The sequence below is a fragment of the Sceloporus undulatus genome, chromosome 3 (assembly GCF_019175285.1).
Source record: "Sceloporus undulatus isolate JIND9_A2432 ecotype Alabama chromosome 3, SceUnd_v1.1, whole genome shotgun sequence".
NCBI lineage: Eukaryota > Metazoa > Chordata > Lepidosauria > Squamata > Phrynosomatidae > Sceloporus > Sceloporus undulatus.
The window spans coordinates 7,705,439-7,722,975 of record NC_056524.1 but is presented as its reverse complement, the minus strand read 5'-3'; the positions used below and the strand labels follow the sequence as shown (position 1 = coordinate 7,722,975).

At 44.5% G+C, this 17,537-nt stretch overlaps 1 protein-coding gene across 2 annotated transcripts in view; it reads left to right on the top strand.

Annotated features, from left to right (window-relative positions):
* Positions 1–17,537, top strand: part of PAK1 (p21 (RAC1) activated kinase 1) — a 125,399-nt gene that overhangs the window by 9,404 nt on the left and 98,458 nt on the right. The window contains exon 1 of one of the 2 annotated variants that reach the window (XM_042458264.1): positions 4,067–4,254. The exons of the other annotated variant lie outside the window; for it this stretch is intronic. The gene's annotated coding sequence lies outside the window, so the exon portion shown is untranslated. Of the gene's footprint in view, positions 1–4,066; positions 4,255–17,537 lie in introns of those variants that run through there. 2 annotated transcript variants of the gene reach the window in all.

Genomic DNA, 17,537 nt, shown 5'->3' with positions numbered 1-17,537 from the left:
TATGTCTTTCACTGGTACCTTTTGAAATCATGGCTATTGGCTAAAGCTTTGCAGCCATCTCCTATGTCCTATGTAAAATGGGACAAGGGATTCAATGCAGGCTGCATACACCATGTGTCTATGTGTGTGTGTGTGCTTTCAAGTCGCCTGTCAACTTATGGCAGCCCCATGAATTTCCTAGGGTTTTCTTAGGCAAGGAATACTGAGAGGTGGTTTTGCAAGTTCCTTCTTCTGAAATACAGCCTATAGCACCTGGTTTCTGTTGGCAGTCTCCCATCCAAGGACTAATCAGGGCTGACCCTGCATAGCTTCCAAGGTCAGAGGGGATCTGGTGCCTTTAGGTTACTAGAACAGAATTTCTGAAAAACCGTTGTTGGAAACATGGCTCCAAGTTAAACATATGACTTTCAAAGCAAAAAGTCACTTTCTGGGGTGCATAGTGTGTGGTTACTCTCCATCTCATGTAGTGGTTAGAAATGGGGTCTGTGTGAGATTTGTCAGATCTGTATTTTACTCCCCCAACCTGTTAAGCCATGAAGCTCTCCATAGATAACCCTGGGGCTGGTGTAAAGGTAAAGTAGGAAAGAGCAGAGAGAGCCATGTATGCCCCTTGGAGTTCAGTGGAAGATAAGCAGGACATAACAGTGACAAATAAAATAAAAGAATTGCTAGCAAGGGCTCTTATTTCATCTGGCAAGTTGCTCTTTCTCCTCCTCCTCCTCCCTTTTGCAGGGGATCAGCAGGTGTCCCACCCCAAGACAAAAGCTGTGAATGAAATCTCAAGCTCTTGTCTGGAGTGCAAAGGCACAACATTCCTCTCTGTGTCAGTTTCTTGCATAACCCCAGCTGGGGAGAAAACAGCTTTGGAGGAAACAATGCAATGACCCCTGGAGGCATATTAGCAGGGAAAGCTGTCAGGAGCTGTGAATCTGTGATGAATCAACATTCCCAGCAGGCAGAGGGATCTGTGGCCTCCTCCACCTTCTTCAGGCCTGGAAGGAGGGATGGACAGGGATTTCGAAGCTGCCACAAATGCTTTGCTCCCAAACAGTAGTGGCGGAAGGGAATGGGATGGAGAGTTTGGGGGGTAGGAGGAAACACAAGAAGATTTTGGGATGCCTGACCACCAAGGAAGGTTTCTTTCTGCTCTCTTTCCAGATTAAGACAGAGATGGCAGCTGGCTACCAACTCACTTGATTTTGTGAAGTCGAAGGCTTTCATGGCCAGCATCCACAGCTTTTTGTGGTTTTTTTGAGCTATGTGGCCATGTTCTGGAAGAGGTTATTCCTGATGTTTAGCCAGCATCTGTGGCTGGCGTCTTCATAATGGTGGCATGAAGTGAGTGGGGTATATATATATATATATACTGTGATCCTAGGTTGAGAGGAAGCGATTTACATGTTACCACATACCGAGTTTACCGCATACTGTGCAGCTGCAGACACGTCTACATAGGGACCACCAAACGCAGTGTTCAAACACGAATCGAGAAACACGAGAAACACTACAGACTGGGTCAGCCAGAAAAATCAGCAGGAGCAGAACATGTTATAAACCACCCTGGGCATAAAATGCTATTTGAAAACACTGAAATTCTGGACCATGCCAACAACCATCAGGTCAGAATGCACAGGGAAGCCACTGAAATCCACAAACACTTGGACAACTTCAACAGGAAAGAAGAAACCCTTAAAATAAACAAAGTTTGGCTACCAGTCCTGAAAAACACCAGAATGAAGACCCAGCAAGTGCAGATGAAAAGCACCCAGGGAGAGGGGGATTTCCCAGGAGAAAATGGATCATTACGTCGTAAGTGGACATGTGCCATTCAACAACAGACCAACACAGAGATTAACGTGTAAATACTTCCTCTTAACCAAGGGCTACAGAGTATATATATCCCACTCACTTCCATGTCAGCATTCTCTGAAAATGCCAGCCACAGCTGCTGGCAAAACATCAGGAATAAAGTCTTCCAGAACATGGTCACAAAGCCCGAAAAACCCACAAAAAACTATCACTTGATTTTCCAGAATGCCACTTTTCAGATTGCAGACTTTCTATAGAAAAAGACACATGTTCCAGATGGTAGCTGTGTTAACCTGTTGTTACCCACACTCAGTTGCATGACTAGGGTTGGCATCACCTGGCGCTGTAACTCATGGTGTCATCATTGACCTCCTCTCATATCATACCAAATAGAATGCTTAGTAATGCATTTTGTACTAAAGTTACTCATGAATCATAATCCTTCTATATTACTGAATGTAATGGTAATAGCTGTGGCATAAACTACAGTGCACCCTTCTTTTACGCAGGGGATCCGTTCTGGACACCCCCCCCCGTGCGTAAAAGAAATAGTGCATATGCTCAAGCCCCATTACAAGTAATGAGGCTTGTGCTTGCAGCGGTGTGGTGTGGCAGTGTGCATGCGCCATGGGCACACTTACCATTGTTTCTTCCGGCGCATGGCGCTGCTTCTTCCAGTGCTGCTTTCAGCATATGCTAAAAGCAGCATATAATGTGCCTGTGTATGATGCAGGTGCACTGTACTAGCAAAATTAAAAGTATATCTTTAAATTACAATATCATTTTTAGTTTTTTGTGGCTTTTTCAGGCTATGTGGCCATGTTCTAGAAGAGTTTATTCCTGTCATTTCGCCAGCATCTGTGGCTGGCATCTTCAGAGAATGCTTCAAACATTTTTTCTGAAAAACGCCAGAAAAAACTATGGATGCCGTCCATGAAAGCCTTCAACTTCACAATATCGTTGTTGTTGTTGTTGTTAACCACCTTCAAGTTGATCTCAACTCATGGCGACCCTGTGGATGAGACATCCCCAAGACCCCTTCTCCTCCACTAGCCTTCCCAGTTTCTGCAGATTCATACCAGTGACCTCCTTAACGGAGTCCATCCATCTAACATGTGGTCTTCTTCTCTTCCTAGTTCCTTCTACTTTTCCCAACATTAATGTCTTTTCTAATGAGTTGTGTCTTCTCATGATGTGACCAAAGTCAGATAGCCTCAGTTTAGCCATCTTTGCCTCCAAGGAAATTTCAGGCTAGAACCCACCTATTTGTTCTTTTTGCTGCCCACAGGATCCTCAGCACTCTTCTCCAGTATCACACCTCAAACAAATGTATTCTCTTTTGGTCCATTTTGTTAACCATCCATACAGGGTAAAGGGGAATAGAATTGCTTGTATGATTCTAACTTTCATGCTTAGTCGTGTATCTTTGCTCTTTAGGACCTTTTCTAGTTGTTTCATAGCTGCCCTCTCCATTCTTAGTCTTCTTCTGATTTCTTGACTGCAGTCTCTGTTTCTGTCAGTGTTTGATCCCAGGCTTGAGAATGCTTTTACTATTTCTGTTTCTTCATTGTCTAGAGGCTGAATTTGTCTAGATGGTCTGTGGTCATTATCCTTGTTTCCTTTCTGTTCTTCCACATCAAGCCTGCTTTTGCACTTCCTCCCTTGGCCTTCCTTAGCAGGTGTTCCAGGTCGTGGAGGTTTTCTGCTAGTATTAGGGGGTCCTCTGCCTATCTCAAGCTGTTGATGTGCCTTCCTCCTATTTCCACTATTCCTTTTTCTGTGTCCAAGCCTGCTTTTCTTACAGTAAGCTCTGCATACAATGGGATGATCAGGGGCAGCCTTGTCGGACTGCTTTGCCCATACAGCTCCCAAACTGCAGTCCCTAGACTCCCTTTGCCTGGAGCCAGGGCAGTCAAAGTGGTGTCAAACTGCATTATTTCTGCAGTGCGGATGCAACCCTCTGCGTGATGCTTAGGCTTTGCTCCAACTCCAGTACCTTTTGCAGAAGCAAAAAAAGGGAGAGAGAGAGAGAGCTATAGAGAAGAGGGAAGTGGAAGACATGGCCATCAGCCAATGAGAGAGGCGAGGTGGGGGGAGGCCAGCCAATGGGCGAGGCGGGAGAAGGGACGGAGGTGGGCTTTGCAGTCGTCCTTTGGTGGTGGAGGAGGAGGAGGAGATGGCAAGGTAGGGCTCCTTGGCTGCTGCAGGGAAGGGAAGGCAAACCGAGCGGAGCGGAGCGGAGGAGGCTGGGCTGGGCGCTTGGCTGCTGCCTGCTGGCCTCTGGCTGGCTCCTGCTCCGGAGAGAGAGAGAGAGAGAGAGGCTGCGAGGAAGTGGCCCAGGAAGGCAAGGCAAGGCAAGGCAAGGCAGCAGCAGGAGGAGGAGGAGGAGGAGGACCATTCCTCCCAGTCTGCCTTCCTGGAGAGGAAGAGGAGAGCCTTCAGGAGGTGAGTCTGGGGGGCTCAGGGCAGCTGGGAGGGAAGGGAAGGGAAGGAAAGAAGGAAGGAAGGAGGGAAGGGGAAGGAAGGAGGGAAGGAAGGGAAGAAAAAGAAAGGAAGGAAGAGTGAAAGAAAGAAAGAAAGAAGCGAAAGAAAGAGAAGCAGAGAGAAGGAAAGAAAGAGAAGGAAGGAAAGAAAGAAAGAAAGAAAGAAAAGGAAGAAAGGAAGAGAGAGGGAAGGAGGAAAGAAAAGAAAGGAGAGGAAGGAAGGAAGGAAGGAAGAGAGAGAGAGAAGGAAGGAAGGAAGGAGAGATGGAGGGTAGTTGGGTGGCTTGTCTGGGGGTCTCTGCAAAAGGGAGCCGGCCGGTGCCTCTGCTGCTGCTGCCGGATGTGTGGCACTGTCTCAGCCCTCGCTGGGGAAGGGAGACCCAGACTTTGCCTGGAGAAGGGCTGGGCTGTCTCTGTGTGGAGGGGGGGGGGGGCTTGGTGGTGGATCGGGCCCCTCCTCCTTCTCAGCCAGGGACCTTGCAGACAGAGAGACAGAGAGAGATGTCTGCTCCTTTGGGATCTTCCCATCTCCTTTGGGGTTTTATTTTGCCCCCCCAGCACCCCCCATGGAAAAGTCTCTCTTTCAGTGTTTGCTTATGTATGTATGTCCTTTGTATGCCGCCTTTCTCCCAGCAGGACACAGATAAAACGTTTTTAAAAAAATAACCTCAAAGCCATCTACAAACAATATTTTTCAAAAAAGAATTGCAGAAAAAAGGTACAAAAGTTAAAAGCAGGACTCGAACCCAGCGCTCCCTGCTCCACCAAAAGCACCTTGGTCTCAGGGATATCTCAAAGGCCGGCAGAAACGCCTTCCTTTGCAGAAGGTAAAAAGTAAATGAATAAAAAGAAAATAAAAAGAAATCAGTTTTATTTAGGGGGAAAAAACAAACAAAACCTCTCCTCCAAAAAGAATGAACTAGAAAGTAATGAAATGACAGATCCGGCGTGTGATGGATGGTCCCTGGTTCCCTCTTGAGCGCAGCTTTCATTCACTGGGAGAAGCCACTGCAAGCGCCTCCAAGGGACCCCTTCCTTTAACAAAGGGGTCTGCTTCTCTAAGTTCTCTCCTTTTTCAATTGAGGATGGAGGCAAATTCATACTGGTAAGAGGAAGAAAGGAGCTGGGCTTTGAAATCTTCTAGTTCTCTCCCGCACCATCTCTCCACAACCAGCTGAGACAAAGAAGAGAATACAACACACACACATACACACATACACACACTCATCCCTCCACATTCACTGGGGTTAGGGGCATAGCACCCCCATGAATGTGAGGAAACCACAAATAGCAAAAACACTTATGTTTCTACCTGAGAGAGGAATCTCTAGGCCCTTTGGTGTAGCTTTTGTTTAAAGTTGACCATAGAGTTGCACTGGAGGACCTAGATATTCCTAGAGAGAACATACTAATAAAATCTGTGAATAATCAAATCTGCAAAAAGTCAAAGCCACAAATGTGGAGGGACAGGTATACACTGCAGTGTTGTTGTTGTGTGCCTTTATTCTGGTGACCCTATCATGGGGATTTCTTGGCACCTTCCTTCAGAGGGGGTTTCCCATTGCCATCCTCTGGTGGGTCATCCAAGCAAGAGCTGGTTGTTGTTGTGTGCCTTCAAGTCATTTCCAATTTATGGCAACCCTAAGGGAACCTATTAGGGGATTTTCTTGGCACATTTCTTCAGAGGGGGCTTGCTATTGTCCTCTTCTGAGGCTGAGAGAGTGTGACTTGGCCAGGATCACCCAGTGGGTTTCATATCCAAGCTGGGAATTGAATCCTGGTCTCCAGAGTCGTGGTCCAGTGCTCAAACCACTATGCCATATTGGCTCACTACACAACTGTAGATTAAAATGGAAGCAAAAGAATTTAAATTGGCTCCCAGGCTTAACTCCCAAATCAGTTTTTGTTTTATTGAATGCAGAGAGGAGGTTTCCAATTAAGTTCATTGACTTTTGGGGGAGCAGGAGTTTTGGAAAAGGGTTGCTTGGAAGCCATCAAATCCTGCCGAATTTCAGTATGGCTGGTGCCTTATTTCTTTATTTAATTTATACTCCCACTTCTCTCTTGGTATAGGGTCCAAAGCAGTTTGCAATGAATCAGAAAAAAGTACAGCAAAAAACAAACAAACAAAAAACACATTAAACTATTAATAATAATAATAATCAATAAATAAATAATATTTAATAAACAATACTGATTAAAAAAAACCCTAACTTAAAAGAGTTTAAAATTAATTAAAACAGAGGATAAAAGCATATTGTTGTGTGCCTCCAACCCTAAAGTGAACCTGTCGTTTTCTTCTGAGGGGGTTTGCCATGGCCATCCTCTGAGGCTGAGAGAGTGTAACTTGCCCAAAGTCACCCAGTGGGTTTACATCCATTGCCACCCAACCATCCTTATTTATGGTGACTCTTAGGGTGCATCTGCACCAGTGATTCCTAAAACTTTGGTCCTCCAGGTGTTTTGGATTTCATCTCCCAGAAACCCTAGCCAGCTTGGCCAGCCATCAGGAATTCTGGGAGCTGAAGTCCAAAACTACCAGAGGACTAAAGTTTGGGAACTGCTGATCTACACTAGAAATTAGGCAGTTTGACCCACTTTATGTCTCCATCCTGTAGAATCCAGGGACTTCTAATTTTGTGAAGCACCAGCACTCGGGAAGAGAAGATGTAGACCTTGTAAAACTGCAAATGCCAGGATTTCATGGGATGGAGCTACAAGTGGTGTCAAACTGCATTATTTCTACAGTGTGAGATGCTCCAGGGCAGTTAAAGCAGTCTCAAACTGGATTATTTTTGCAGTGTGTTTTGGACTTGTGTCTGTAAATGTGTGTACACAACTCGGCCATGATATCTGGAGAGTTTCAATACTTAAGATATCCTTAATTTCCTCTTCCCAGTCCTGTGTCATTTTGTGTTGTTTCCAGGTTCCCCCCCCCCCCCACCGATTTCATGTTGTACAAAAATCATGTAAAGGAAAAAGAGAGAAGGGCAGTAGTGAGATGTTTAAGGGTTTGGTTTGGATATGGGAGCCCAGAATGAATACTTTGCCTGTCTTTTCAGGAGCAGAGTGGAGGAAAAGTTCCTCCGGTGTGCACAAAAGTCTTCAGCAAAGCTTTCTCCATTCTGGTAGTGTTCTCTGAATGTGTTGGGTGACAACTCCCCTCATCCCCAATCAATAGGATGCCCCAGCCAGTAACATGTGGATGATAGGCATTGTCAGCCAATACAGCTTCATAATGCCATGTTGAAGAAGGCTGCCCTAAATACTGGGAACACCAGTATATGTGTTTTGGGTTTTTTTTGGTGGATTAGGGGTCTATTCCCTAAAATAGCCCCTCTTTTGTGTATCCAAGGATGCTTAATCCAGGTAGATTACAGTTTAATGTGCCTTAACCAAACTGTTGCCTGCAAAAATCATTGGTATGCTTCTCAGGGTGCGTGTTTTGAAAGATGCATTTTCCACACTAAATCGTTGGTGATTTAGTGAGGCTGGCTGAAACCCAGCTGTGAAGTCACAACCAGAGCAGAATTGTTGGATCAGTGTTGCACACATAAGGGCAGGCTTAGCAAAGTTCCTGTTAAGTCAGTGGTTTTCCCTCTAGTTTTCAAAAGTGCAGGGCTCATAATTGGATAGAGGCCAGGCATTTGTATTAAGGCTGTGCTAGACTTGCATTCTCATCCTTTCATGACAGCATCATCCAGCGATGACTTGAATTCAGCAAGCAAGCCAATGCAAAGAGAAACTTCCATATTGCCCTCTTGTTCAGCTTTTGCAGGTCTATATGCCTTTATACTTCCTGTTGTCTAGAGATAGCTATTTGTAAGTTACATTTATATCCCATTTTTTCTCTCCAGTGACTTTGAGGGAGCTTCCTGCTCTCTACTTTATCTATTTTAGTCTCACAACAACCCTGTAAAGTAGATTAGGTGGAGAGAAAGAGCAACTGGCCCATGATCACCCATGCTGCTTTCCTACCACACAGTTCTAGCCCTTAGATTCTGCTTGAATTGCTGGAATCCTGGCATTTGTAGAGTGATGAGGCACTAGCGATCACTGGCAGAGAATTCTATATGTCTCATGAAACTACAAATCCCAGGATTCCATAGGGTGGAACTATAACTGTTAAAGTGGAAACAAAGTGCTATAATTATGTAGTGTGAAAGAGACCCCAGTAAGATTCTTGCCTCTGTGCAAATTCAGCTGGGATTCTTGCACAGCTCTAACCACCATACTACACTAACCACTACAGTATTCCAACTCTTCTGGAACTGATATTAAATGAGATGGGATGCAACATTTGGTCATACCCTATAGCGTTTCACAAAGGAAAACTGGGACGTATGTGACCAAGGAGTGCCAGAGTGGGATGGCAAAAGTTACTACTAGTGAGGAAGAAGCAAGAAGCTAGGATAGCCTGCAGTGTTTGCTTTTGCCTTAGTCTGCTGGGAACAGCAAGATTCAAGCTCCTCGATTCATCCTCCCTCCCTGCTGAGATCATTGAGTGTGAAGTACTTTTGCACTTTGAATCCAGTTTGCAACAGTTGAATTAAGCTGACAAAGGGGAAAATGTGGGAGGAGGAGAAAGAAACTGAGACATCTTAAAAGCAACTGAAAAAGTGGGACAACAAAGGATTATTTGATCCTGGCTCCAGCAAATTGGGACAGTTGAAAGATATGGTTTGTGCGTATATAGTATGGTTGAGTAGAGGCATGGTTTACTGGAGGAACAGAACAGAAAGGAAATGGAATATGTGTGTGTAATACTGTGTATTATTATTATTATTATTATTAACCTTTATTTATAAAGCGCTGTAAGTTTACACAGCGCTGTACATCAATTTTTAGTCAGACGGTTCCCTGCCCTCAGGCTTACAATCTAAAAGACACGACACAAAAGGAGAAGGGAGTGGTGGTGGGGAATAGGATCAGGTCCAGCAGATCTTTTCCACCTCCGAGGCCTGGACCAAGGCAGATGGACTGGAGGAAGGGCTTGGCTTCTTGATGGATGGTTAGAAGGAGGCTTCCTGGGTCAGAGAGGGGCTCACCTCTGGGAATGCTTCTCTAAACAATATAGTCTTTAATTCAGTTTTGAAACTGGGCAGAGAAGTGATGAGGTGTGCATGTGGGGGAAGAAGGTTCCAGGAGTAAGGGGCAGCAAGCGAGAAGGGACGAATTCGGGAGGGGGCAGTGGTAGTCCTACATTGTGACAGGAGACCCTGACTACCAGAGCGGAGGGTGCGAGTAGGAATGTAAGGAGAAAGAAGGTCAGATAAGTAAGGAGGGGCCAACCCATGGAGGGCTTTGAAAGTCAGTAACAAAAGCTTGTACCGGATGCGAAAGGGGAAGGGGAGCCAATGAAGGGAGGATAAAAGAGGAGAAACATGGTCAAAGCGGCGAGCGGATGTGACAATACGGGCAGCTGAATTCTGGACAGATATTAAAGGATGGAGGTGTGAAAGAGGAAGCCCTGTTAGAAGGAGGTTACAATAATCTAGTCGCGAAACCACTAGGGCATGGACTAGAGTCTTGGCAGTAGAGATTGAGAGGAATGGACGGATCTTGGCAATGTTGTGGAGAAAGAATCTACAGGTCTTTGCGGTAGCCTGGATCTGGGGAATAAATGACAGGGAAGAGTCAAAAATGAAGCCAAGACTGCGGGCTTGATGAACCGGTTGAATAGAAGTGTCGTCGACAGAAACAGAAAAGGAATAATGAAGGGTGGGTTTAGGTGGAAAGACGAGAAGCTCAGTCTTAGACATGTTGAGCTTCAAGCGCCGAAGCCGCATCCACTGAGAGATGGCAGTCAGACAAGAAGAAGCTTGCTGTTCAAGCCCCGTCGAAAGGTCAGGGGTGGAGAGATACAACTGAGTGTCGTCGGCATACAAATGATAGGAGAAACCAAAAGAACTGATGAGTTTACCTAGAGACAGTGTGTATAGAGAGAACAGAAGGGGACCCAAGACAGAGCCCTGGGGAACTCCAACACATAGCGGAACAGAAGATGAAGTCTGACCACCCGTGACCACTGCAAAAGATCTATCTGACAAGTAAGATTTAAACCAGTCGAGAGCAGAGTCGGCGAACCCAAGGTCAGAAAGTAAATCGACCAGGAGACAGTGATCAACAGTGTCAAAGGCTACAGACAAATCGAGAAGAATGAGAATAGAGTAGAGGCCGTTTGCCTTGGCCCGCAAGAGATCATTTGAGATCTTGGTGAGGGCTGTCTCTGTAGAGTGCCGTGGGCGGAAGCCAGATTGGAAGGAGTCTAGGATGGAGTTGGCTTCAAGAAACTTAATACAGCGAGAATAAACGACCCGTTCTAGGACCTTAGAAAGAAAAGGAAGAAGAGAAATTGGACGATAGCTAGACAAAGAAGAGGGGTCGAGAGAGGGTTTCTTCAGAATTGGGTAAGAGTGTACTGTAAGAGTTGGTGTTTCCGCTGTGAAGGTGTCCCAGAATAGTTCCATTCTCTTCCGTGCCACCTTTGAACAGATGGGCTCTCTGTAAGGTGCACTATTATCCTTCCTTCCATTGCTGGTTTTCCATGTGTCACATACCCTTGGCTGTAACACGGGGGTGGGCAACAAATGAGCAGCATAAAGCCCCCCTCCTGTCTTTCAAGCTCTTAGCATCATTGCCAGATTTGTATCGGTACTAGCATAACCTCCACAGATGAAAACTGGGACCTTTGTGGCCAAATAGTTCAGTTGGGATGCCCGAGTTATTAATGAAGAATGAACAAGCTAAGAGAGGCTGCAGCAGTTTGTTTTTTCCTGAGCCTACTGCTAAGATTCTGCCGCCTCCTCTCCTCTCTTTTTTTCTGAGTGAACTAAGTGCAAACTGCTTTTACTCGTTGAATTCAGGTTGGTGCCACACTGCAGAATTACTGAAGTTTGACATGACTTAACTGCCATGGCTCCATCCTATGGAATCCTGGGATTGATCATTTGTTGTGGCTCCAGAGCTCTCTGACAGGGAGGGCTAACTAACTCACAAAACTACAAATCTCAAAATACCATAGCATCAAGCCATGGCCGTTAAAGCAGTATCAAACTGCGTTAATTCTGCAGCACAGATGCAGACTCAGCTTGCAGTTGAGGGCAAAGGGAAAAACTGGGAGGTGGAGGCGGAGGAGAGATTGAAATTGGGACATTTTAAAAACTGCTGAAAAGTGGGATGAGAGAAAGTTAATGGAAATTATCCCTACCAAACTGGAACAGTTTGAGGGGATGCAGTGGGAAACAGGGAGCATGGGGAGGTATGTACTTTGTTTGGAAGCCAAATTGTGCACTCAAGAAGCATCCTAAAATATAGTTTTGCTTTGGAAGAAAACTATAGTGGGTGGGATGTCTTGCTCCTGGTGTGATGGCAAATTTGGTAGTGTATGTTGTGGCTCCTGGGGGGGGGGGTCAGTCCCCAACTTGTGCCTGCTGTAGGGAATGCTGATGCTGTATATGCTGATGTAAAATAATATGAGCTTAGAGTTGGAAGGGACAGTATAAGCTAACCCTCTGCCTTGCAAGAATATTCAGATAGAGCATTACTGAGAGATGGTCATCCAACCTGTTTAAAGACTTCCAAAGAAGTAGAGTCGTCCACTACCCTCTGAAGTGGTCTACTTCACTTTTGGAATAACACTTGCATTCAGAAAGTTCTTCCTAAAGTTTAGGAAGAACTTCTTGACTTGTTGTTGCAAGTGTTGGACTGGGACTCTGGAGACCAAGGTTTGAGTCCCTGATCAGCCATAGAGACCTAATGTTTAGGAAGAACTTCCTAATGTGCATGGAAAGGACCTTATTTTAGACAAGCATGTATATGTTTTAAAAGCCATCCAAAAAAGTGGATGTCTTGTGGTAGTGACACACTATGAGTGCACATCTCAGCTTGGCCAGAGCATGAGTGACAGCATTGTGCAGCACTTTCTAGATCCACACCTTCCAGATGTTCTGGACTACATGTTCCAGTACAGCCAGCCAGTATGCTAAATGATGAGAGTTGTAGTCTGAAGCATCTTGAGTTCAGCAGGCTGGACTCAATGCCTAAATGTTCCCTTTACATAATGCAGTTAAACTAATGGCTTCTTGTGGCCATGAATGAGATGGAAGTTTTGATTCTGAAGGTCTGTAAGCTGACAAGAAGGACCTAAATACCTTGAAGGCATCAGATTGCATCTGATCTTTAAAGCTAACCAAGAAGAGCTGTGGTTAGTACTTGGATGGGAGACCACCAATGAATACCAGGTGCCATAGGCTACCTTTCAGAGGAACTGGCAAAACCATCTCTGAGCATATCTTGCCTAGGAAATCCATGGGGTCACCATAAGTTGACAAGTGACTTGAAGATGTGCACACACACAAACTGACAGGAGGAAAATCAACTCATTGGAAATCTGGTACAGAGATCAAGTGTAGGATAGTGGTTTGAGTGTTGGTCTGGGACTCTGCCGACCAGGGTTTAAATTCCTGATCAGCTATGGAGACCCACTGGATGACCTTGGGCAAGTCACACTCTCTCAGCTTTAGTATGTAGAGAGAGCTTGTAGCACTGTTGAGACTAACTGAAAGAAAGAAATTGGCAGTGTGAGCTTTCATTGACTTCCTCAGATGCATTTAGGCTGAAATCTATGAAAGCTCATACTGACCATTTCTTTCCATTAGTCTCAAACGTGCAACAAGATCTCCCTGTGTACTGATTCTACAGACTAACACGGCTATATCTTTGAATTCTCTCAGCTTTAGAGGAAGACAAAGGTGAAACCCCTGAACAAACCTTGTCAAGAAAACCCCATGATAGGTTTGCCTAAAGTTCATCACAAGTCAGAAACAACTTGGCACTTGGGAACAACAAGCTGGCATTCTACCAATACTGTGGGCCTGCTAAAAATAAAAAGGAATGGGTCTTATAGCAAATCAAACCTGAACTCTTCCTATAAACAAAGATGACTAAACTGTGGCATACTTTGAACGCATCATGAGGCAATGTGACTCATTGAAAAACAAAACAATAAGGCCCAGTAAAGTTGAAGGCAATAGAAAAAGGGAGAGACTGCAGTCAAGGAAGCTGCCCTGAGTTGCAGGTTCAGAGCAAGGCAGTTGAGAAGCAGGGAAGAACATAGATTCAATACCCAGTTGGACAGAAAAATCATGACTGTACAATTTTTAATGATGTGTCTTAACAAGAACCATGTGCAATCTGAAAGTATTTCAAAAAGGAGAGAGCAAAGATTACTACTTTCTATACAGGATGATTCAAAACTGAGTAAGAACATCTTTACTTTTTTTTTGTCTATCCTCCCTCGACATCCCTTCCACCGTACATTTTCATGAACCGGTTTTCTCTGGAATAGTGCCAGATATTTAAAAACATGATACTGCTGCTGTTTGCATCTTACTTTGCACATTTGGGGTGCTGAAATCTCCTTCCAAGTTCCCTTCCAATGCCTCTGTCAAACTGGTTGCATAATTTTGAAGGTGGAAGTACACAAACACAGTGATGCCTCCACCGATGTAATGGCCCTCCAAAGAAAGTGTAATGCAGCATAGTTGATGTTTAACCTGCCCCACCCTGCTCTGTGATTTGGACTGGAATAAATGCCCAAGCCAGGTGCAAGCAACAGCTTTAAGGAAGGTAAGAGGAGTTTGTTTTGCATGTGGATTGCAGAATAGGGTCTTAGAATTTGGAAAGTTCCTTTAAAAAAGCTATCTGATCTGTTATTCGCATTGTTGGAGCAGTAAATCATTGTCATTATTTCTTATCATGTTGGAAAAAAACTATCTTATTGCTTTATTCCTTGCATTTGCATCTTACTTTTTGCTGCTTAAAGAAGCACCTTGGGGTTGAAAAGCTAATGATGTAATGCTGGAAAAGTGTATGTGAAATTGCCACTAAAATGTTGTTAAAAGTAATTAGGTTTCTCCTAAAATGGTCTTAAAAGTAATGTTACAAGAAACTGGAAGAATTACTTGGGGGAGCCGCCCGTTTTTGCTCCTGAGGGAACCCGCAGCAACCAAATCGTGCTGCCGCTGCTATCAATTAGCACACTGTGGCACATCAGTGATGCAAGCGTGGCACACCAACGTGTGGACACTGTGCCGCGCGTGCATCATCATGGCAGCCCTCATGTGGACGGGAGGTGAGAGCTGGTTATAAATATGAACGCTAAGTAGTTACAAGGGCTAAAGTCTAACTTACAACATCGTAACTGACTAACACAATGCCAGTCAATAAGTTACAGGTAATTAGATGCCTTGCAATGTGTTGCGTCCCATGTGTGGCGGTACTGAATATGGTTGGAGATGTGGCACCAAAGTTAGGAGCAGAAGGTTAACATTGTTTGCCCCGTTTTGAAGGGATTGGCAGGCCTGTCTGGATTGTTACCATTTCAGGTTTATAAGGGGGTTTATATGTGGGGTCACAATGCTGACGGTTCTTATTTACAAAACTATCCTTGTCCATAAAAACATAGCATGTCAGGGTGAAGGCTAAGCTACAACCCTTTTGTCCAAAAGAATTTATTTTAACCTGGAAGGAAAATCAGTCACATGAGCACACATCTGGAGTCTGAAGTGGAGCAATCCAGACTTGGAGATCACTGTTTTAGTGATATAAATCCCCAGAAGCCCCAGCCTTTATAGCTAGTGGTAAGGGATTGTGGGAGCTGTAGTCTAAAACTTCTGGAGGGCCAAAGGCCAATTTTTTATTTCAACAGGTGCTAGTTCCTTGTACTAAGTCATGGTTGAAAGTGAAGCACAGCATTGTCTGCAATGCATTTAGCTGTTCAAAGTCCAGATTGGCTATTAACTGAGAGAGCATGGTTTTAACCAGAGCTTGAGAAACTTGCTTTTTGGACTTCAGCTCCCAGAAACAGGCTGGGGATTCTGGGAGTTACAGTCCAATGTCATGTTTTTAGAATTGATTTTTGGACTTCATTACTTTTAGGACTACAGTTCCCAAAATGCCCTGGCTATGCTGACTGTTGCAATTCTGGGAATTTTATTCCAAACAAATAATTTATCCAAGCTCTGTTCTTATCAGTTTGAATGAGGAACAAAGTATAAGGACTGACCAGGAATGCTGAGAACAGCAGTGTCTTTTGTGCCTGTAGTACATTGCATTACTTCCCAATAAATTGGCTTGTCCTGATGTCTGAAGCAAGATGTGTTAATAAACTGAGCATAACCATTTCCTTAAAAACACAAAAACCAACCATGAGTTAATACACTACTTACTCTTGCAAGTGATCTGGTTATAGGAATTATAGAACAATTGTTGAAATGCATCCGTTATTTGCTGTATAGCTTGGCAGTAATGGGTGTTTCATCAAAAAGAGCAGGTGTGCTGGCATTTAGAGTTTGTGTATGTGAATTTGAACCTTGATATATGTGATAGGGCCATAATTCATGGATCATGCATGAGTCATGAAATCCCCAGTCATCTCCATAAAAAAAGAAAACTTTTTTTTTTTGGGGGGGGGGAAGCATTTTGGGGAAAAAACCCCCACAAAAGACACCCAGAAAATCATGACTATTGTCTAACTTTGTTCTTCATCACCAAAATATGAGAATTGGTCAGATTTCTTGATGTCACATCAGGAAGTGATAGTTAGGCTGGGGGAGGCAGTGCAGCATGCAAGTGTTGGCCAGAAATATCCCCCCATCCTCCCCACAGTTGCCCCCTTGCATTTAATTTTTATGTCCTTTTTAGGCATGTAGGATAAGTGCAGTGAATATGAACAAAGGGGACGGAGGAGAGTAGCAGGCTCTGCACCCAACCTTTCCATGTCCGTCATGACATATTGTGTATAGCCTTCTGCACATGGTCAGGAATCCTTGAAGGCTCCATACTGATGTCCCAGCAATGGGAACCTTTGCCTGTTAGGGTTCAAATTCCTGTTTAGAAATGGGGAAGGTGATATTCCAGCAGTGAAGCGGGTTAAGGACCTGGAGCATGGCCAACCAAGGTGGGGACAATCAATTTTAATTTAATCCCTTCCTCTTCCTCATTTCCTTGTTTGTCTTGCCTTAAATGTAGATTGTAACAGTGCTGTAGATTATTTCCCACCTTTTCTACTGGGACTCAAGTGGGCTTACACATTTTTTAAAAATTCAGAGTATAGTTCTAAGCAGTGCAACAGCATAGGGTTAAAGTATTTGTTGACATGTGCATTCAAGTCATTTCTGTCTTATGACGACCCTAAGGCAACCTATCACGGGATTTTCTTGGCAATATTTGTTCAGAGGGGTGTTTGCCATTGCCTCCCTCTAAGGCTGAGAGAATGTGACTTGCACAAGATCACCCAGTGAATTTCCATGATCCAGTGGGGTGTTGAATCTAGTTAAGAGCTGTTTGACAGTGTAACACACTCCCTCAAAGTATGGTGGAGTTCCTTGGAGGCCTTTAAACAGAGGCTGGATAGCCATCTGTTGGGTATGTTTTGATTGAGAGTTCCTGCATGGCAGAATGAGGTTGGACTGGATGGCCCTTGTAGTCTCTTCCAACTCTCTGATTCCCAAAGTCTTAACCCAGCACTCCCATGACTACGCCACAATGGACATCTTAAAACTTTCCAACAGGTTAAAGTTGTAGAAATGCCTTAAATGAACAATGAGTCAGGGAACAAATCAATTCTTTCCATTTTTGACATCTTTCTCATCAGTCATACGAAGCCCAGTTCAACTCCAGGCATGCATATTCCGTGGAATAAGCCCCAGTGTAACACCTTTCTGGCAAAGTGCAGCATCAGGTGCATGGTGTATTTCCTCAGGATGCAAGCCAAAGCTCAGCTCCCCAGGGCTAAATATGCCAGACTTCAGATAGGCTCTTATGATTGGAACAAAGAGCCAAGGAATCTCCCTGATGGACAAAATAACAGCAGAAGAAGCAGTGGCAAGATGCAGAACCTGTACTGACTGCATCTGGTCAGTTTATCAAGGTTTTCACATTCCTACTCCTATTCCTAAGTCCCTACTCAGTGCAATGCAAGTTGGAGGTGGTGCGTCCCCGGCAGATGGCCATCCAGCCTCTGCTCTTTAAAGAAGGAGAGCCCACCACTTCCCAAAGAAGTTTGTCCCACTGTCAAACAGCTCTTACCATTAGAAAGTTATTCCTAATGTCTAGCTAAAATCTGCTTCCTTGCTATTTCTGCCTGGTACTTCTCATCTCTGTGGCTTTGGTGCAAGAGAGGAGAAGTCTGTTCCATCTTCTGCATGACGGCTTTTCAGCTATTTGAAGACCGCTATTGTC